This window comes from Felis catus, chromosome C2, assembly GCF_018350175.1.
Source record: "Felis catus isolate Fca126 chromosome C2, F.catus_Fca126_mat1.0, whole genome shotgun sequence".
Lineage (NCBI taxonomy): Eukaryota > Metazoa > Chordata > Mammalia > Carnivora > Felidae > Felis > Felis catus.
The window spans coordinates 140,088,329-140,094,719 of NC_058376.1; positions in this window are offsets into that span (position 1 = coordinate 140,088,329).

The following is a 6,391-nucleotide window of genomic DNA, read 5'->3' on the forward strand; positions in this document are numbered from 1 at the left end:
TGGGCCAGGAATAGCTCTTTCTCTGCAGACCCTAGGTCTGGATTGTCAGTTTATATATCACTCCTATAAATGGTCTTAATTGAATACTATTAGTGTTCATTAACCCTTAAACCCCTAATAATTCCTTAGTGAACTAATAACATTAAGTTTCTGAATATGTAAACTATATTTAATTCCAATGTATGTCATATTTGATTTGTATATAAAAATAAATCCTGTTGCTTCCTGACATGATGCAGGAAAAAAAATTTTTTTTTTAATTTTAGAGAAAGAGAGTGAGCGGGGGAGAGAAGCAGAGGGAGAGAGAGAGAGAGAGAGAGAGAGAGAGAGAGAGAATCCCAAGCATGGAGCCCAATGTAGGGCTCAATCCCATGATCCCAGGATCATGACCTGATCAGAAATCAAGAGTGAGATACTCAACCTAATGAACCATACAGGTGCCCCTAGAAAAAAAATTTTTTTAATTAAAAAAAATTAATGTTTATTTATTTTTGAGAGAGAGAGAGAGTGAGAGCGAGCGTGAGCACTAGTGGGGGAGGAGCAGAGATAGAGGGAGACACAGAATCCAAAGCAGACTCCAGGCTCTGAACTGTCAGCACATAGCCCGACGTGGGGCTCAAATTCACTAACCATGAGATCATTACCTGAGTCAAAGTCAGATGTTTAAACACCTGAGCCATCCAGGTGCTCCTAGAAAAAAATTTTATACTATTTTTTTTTTCCTAGAGATGTTGTAATTTGAGATAATGATACGTATAGAAACCGACTCCAAATCAGGGATTCCTGTGCTGGTGGTTTATCGCAGAAGTCCTTTTAGGGGAATACTGGCGAGTATTCAGAGTTTGTTCCAACTCCAGGCAAAGAAACGGGGCTTTCACATTCCTTGTATTAGTTGGGCTTCAGGTCACCTGAGGAGAGTGTGAACTCCCAGGCACTGGAATGTAAACTAGCAGGCAAGTGGCACCTGTAGTTCAAGGACACAGGTGCAGGCCCTTAGACACAAAAGCACTCAGCCGAGGAGGGCGGGCGACATAGAAGAAGTGAAAACATCTGAAGTGTTCTGGCTGAGCACTGACAACGTCTGTCTCACAAAATCACAGCGATTTCATGATCTTCTCTCTAGTTTTTTTTTTTCTCCTGAACGCATTTTCATTATCAATAATTTCTTCAGCCAACATTTCAAGTATAATAAAATCAAGGAACAATTTTGCGTGAGTTACTTAGCCCTCAATGTTTTGGAACTGTTCTTAAAACGTAACCAGTTTTAGATAAATATTTAAATGTGGTGTTCCAAAATACATTTGTGCTTTTAGGGGAGGCATAATTATTTAATTATATGTAGTATCTTCTATATACAATGATTTTCTTTATATATATATATGTGTGTATATATATATATATAAACGTTTATTCTTTTTTTGAGAGATGGAGAGAGACACAGAGTGAGCGGGGGGAGGGGCAGAGAAAGGGAGACACAGAATCCAAAGCAGGCTCCAGGCTCTGAGCTGTCAGCACAGAGCCCAAAGCGGCGCTCAAACTCACAAACCTGTGAGAACATGACCTGAGCTGAAATTGGCCACTTAACTGACTGAGCCACCCAGGCACCCCTGATATTCTTTTTTTTTTTTTTTAAGTTTTACTGGGGCGCCTGGGTGGCACAGTCGGTTAAGCGTCCGACTTCAGCCAGGTCACAATCTTGCGGTCCGTGAGTTCGAGCCCTGCGTCAGGCTCTGGGCTGATGGCTCAGAGCCTGGAGCCTGTTTCCGATTCTGTGTCTCCCTCTCTCTCTGCCCCTCCCCCGTTCATGCTCTGTCCCTCTCTGTCCCCAAAAAAATAAACGTTGAAAAAAAAATTTATAAAGTTTTATTTAAGTAATCTCTACACCCAGTGTGGGGCTCAAACTCATGACCCTGAGATCAAGCGTTTCATGCGCTTCCAACTGAGCCTGCCAGCTGCCCCCAATTATTTTCTAATAACTAAATATTGTAATTTCTAGGCCAAGGATGTTTCAAAATTTTCACATATCTTAAAAAATAAATGAGTGTTCTTAACAAGCTTACCCTAAATCACTTTTAATTTTAATTAGTAAACATGTGTTTCACTTATTGGCTATTCAGGTGTTCAGAGTATTGCAAGGAATAGCAACTTTAACTTTTTCACATCATTTAAAAGCATGTTTAAAATGTACATTAAAATTAACTCTAAAAATCACCTTCTAGACTATACAAATTATTTCTATTTTTTAAGTGTTTTTAAATTTTTTTTAAAATGTTTATTTATTTTTGAGACAGAGAGAGACAGAGCATGAACGGGGGAGGGTCAGAGAGAGAGGGAGACACAGAATGTGAAGCAGGCTCCAGGCTCTGAGCTGTCAGCACAGAGCCCCACGCGGGGCTCGAACTCACGAACTGTGAGATCATGACCTGAGCCGAAGTCGGACGCTTAACTGACTGAGGCACCCAGGCGCCCCTCTATTTTTTTTAAGTTTATTTATTTTGAGAGAGTGCAAATGAGGAAGGGGCAGAGAGAATCTCAAGCAGCCTCTGCAACCTGGTGTGGGGTTTGAACTCACAAACCATGAGATCGTGACCTGAGCTGAAGTCAGTTGCTTAATTGACTGAGCTATCCAGGTGCCCCAAATTATTTCTATTTTTAAGCATGCTTAGAATGTGTGGGTCTCTCTCTTTTTTTTTTTAATGTTTATTTATTTATTTTGAGAGAGAGAGAGAGAGCACGAGCAGGGGAGGGGCAGAGAGAAAGGGAGAGAGAATCCCAAGCAGGGAGGGCAGAACTCGACGTGGGGCTCGAGCCCACAGACTGTGAGATCATGACCAAACTGAAATCAAGAGTCAGACGCTTAATCAGCTGAGCCACCCAGGCCCCCCCACCGTGGGACTCTTTTTCTTTAAAGTAATCACAGGGTGATTTGGTGGCTCAATCAGTTAAGCCTCTGACTCCTGATTTTGGCTCATGTCATGATCTCACGGTTTGTGAGTCTGAGCCCCCCATTGGGCTCTGCACTGACAGTGTGGAGACTGCTTGGGATTTTCTCTCTCCCTCACTCTCTGCCTCTCCCCAGGTCTCAGTCTCTCTCTCTCTCTCTCTCTGTCAAAATAAATAAATAAACTTAAAAAAAAATAATCTCTTCGCCCAACGTGGGGCTCAAACTCACAACCCCAAGATCAAGGGTCATATGCTCTACTTACTGAGCCAGCCAGGTACCCTGTACTTTCAAACTTCTTTAAACATAATGCTAACAAGCAAAAAGTCTTTTTTTTTTTTTTTTTTGTAATTACAGAAAATTGGAAAACACAAAACATTAAAAAAAAATTTTTTTTTAATGCTTATTTTTGAGAGAGACAGAGACAGAATGAAAGTGGGTTAGGGGCAGAGAGAGAGGGAGACACAGAATCCAAAACAGGCTCCAGGCTCTGAGCTGTCAGCACAGAGCCTGACGCGGGGTTCAAACTCACAAGCTATGAGATCATGACCTGAGCGGAAGTCAGACGCTCAACCCACTGAGCCACCCAGGCACCCCGAAAACATTTTTTTTTGTAATTACAGAAAATTTGAAAACACAAAACATTTAAAAAATTACCTGAATTCCACCACTTAGAAGAACCATGTTATCATTTTGGTTTCTTATTTTTGAGTTTTGTTTTGTTTTGTTTCATTAAAAAAGTCATAGAGGGGGGCGCCTGGGTGGCTCAGTCGGTTAAGCGTCTGACTTAGGCTCAGGTCATGATCCCACAGGTTCATGAGTTCAAGCCTCGCATGGGGCTTGGGGCTGATAGCACAGAGCCTGCTTGGGGTTCTCTCTCTCTCCCTCTCTCTCTCTCTCTCTCTCTCTCTCTCTGTCTCTCAAAAAAAAAAAAAAAAGCAATGTTTAGTTTCACACTAATGTAATGCTTTTTAGGTTTTGTTAAGCAATACTTCCAAGTGGTTAATAAGGTGTATACTAGAAGCCTAACATTTGTATGAGAGTGCCATTTTTTGCCTTTTGAAATTTACATATTAATATTATGAATATTAACAATGTTTATGAGAGATTTCTAAATCTAGCTCATCCAAGAATGGCAAAGTAAAGACCTGACTTTGATATTAATCCCCAAGAAACGGGGAGGGTTTGTGTATGTGTTTATCATTGGCTTCTTCCTTCCTTCCATCATTTATGCACAGAAATTTTTTTTCCACAGAGGAAAACTAAACATCTTCTCACCTTTCCTCACCCCCAAACAAAGCACTCCAATAAACCCAAACCAAACACCAAATGTAATTGTATCCTTATGTTTTGTCCTGGGTGTAAAGAAGGAAACATCCATCCTAGGCAGCTGTGGGTCATGCTGTCATAATGACATGTCTTTTAGGATATTGGCTCTTTGAGTGATTAAACGATTATTCGGTTATTTGAATGATGTCATTCTGTTGCAGTTCCTCTGGCTATTTTGCTTTCATACTGCAAATGTGTTAAAAATTTAAGTCCCAGCTTGAACTTTTATTTATGCTGAGATCAGCCCTGTGGATTGCCTCATTATAGTGCCTCCAGGGTGGCTCTTCTGGGCGGGCAGCCAGCACTCTCGGGTCAGCAGGAGCTATTTCAGCTCAATTTATAAAGCAAAAGAAAGGGATCTTGTTGACCTATAAGGATCAACTCCACGAGAATTAATGCTAACCACAATGGTGATTATTCACAGCTTGCCCATCTTCCTGAGAAAATAAAACATTATTCAGAGATTTTTTTTCTCTCCTTTAAATGAAAGCATCCATTCTTTCTCTCTAGTTTGGAAAAAAAAAAAAAATCCAGAGAAAAGCGGAAGACTTATTATCTAATAGGTTTTTTAGAATCTGTAAAAGATTGCTTAAGGGCCCCATGTAATGAATGATTTCTAATTCCTGAAAGGAGGACAAGGTAAAACAGTGGTGATTACTCAGCAGTCTCCTTTCCAATCGCTTTCACCCACTCTTTCTCTTTGTACTTCGAAGGTGATCTTAAAGATGTCTCTGGTGTTCGGGTTATTTTCACATGTTATGCAAACACAGATGAACTGTGTGAGTTCAGCGTTCCAAGAGTGGAATTCAGCCTCTCAGCTTTTACCAAATTTTTCTATCCACCAGTCTGTAAACTCAAACTACCTGGGAGCTTTGTTTTTCCTTTACGCATTTTACCTGAGTGACTTTTGTGGTGTCTATATTTGTTCTCAATTGCTTCAAGTTACCACAGATATAGTGTCCTATCACAACCTTTATTAACTTACAGGTCTGGAGGTCAGAAGTCCAAACTGGGTCCCTCTGGGTTAAAATCCGGGTACCAGTAGGGCTGGATTCTTCTAGAGTTTGCCCACATTCCCTGTCCTGTGGCCACCCTTCCATCTTCAAAGCCAGCAAGGGCCTTCATGGTTTTTCTCAGCCTGCATCACGCTGACGCTGACTTTCTGCCCTGCTTTATTACATTTAGAGGACTATTGTGATTACATTGAGCCCACCTGGCTAATCTCTTTATTTTAAGGTCAGCTAAGTAACAACCTTAACCATCTGCACCTCAATTCTCCCTTGTGTAAGATGACCTCAGGTTCTGGGGAATCACATCACAGAATGCGGACATCTTTGGGGGGCATTATTTTGCTTATCATAGTGTCTTTGTCAGGCGGTAATGAAATAACTCAGGTTTCAACCATATTGATCTCTTCCTTCCTCAGGAGGAGATCCTTCCTTCCTTCCTTCCTTCCTTCCTTCCTTCCTTCCTTCCTTCCTTCCTTCCTTCCTTCCTTCCTTCCTTCTTTCCTTCCTTCCTTCCTTCCTTCCTTCCTTCCTTCCTTCCTTCCTTCCTTCCTTCCTTCCTTCCTTCCTTCCTTCCTCTCTCCCTCCCTCCTTTCTTCCTTCCTTCCTTCCTTCCTCCCTCCCTCCTTGCTTGCTTTCTTTCTTTCTTTCTTTCTTTCTTTCTGTCACCTCTGCACAGACTTCATCTTTTAGGATGTCTTGTGCCTTCATTTCATCTCCATTCTTCCACTTGGCCCCCTTCTCAACTGCCTGCTCTCTACCATCTGAATTTCTACTCCTCTTCCAGACAAAACCTACCTCTGTAGTGATGGCATTTCTGAACCTTCCAAGACACATGTATTCTAGCTCTTCCTACACATCATTCATTCATTTCACAAATATTTATTGAGGAACAGCCATGTGTCAGGCAAATGGAAGACACCACTGAACGTAATGGATAGGGTCTCTGCTTCCATGTATTCCATATTTTAGCAGATTTTCAAGATTTATTTATTCTTGAGAGAGAGAACGACAGAACGTGAGTGAAGGAAGAGGCAGAGAGAGAGGGAGACACAGAATGTGAAGCAGGCTCCAGGCTCTGAGCTGTCAGCACAGAGCCTGATGCAGGGCTCCA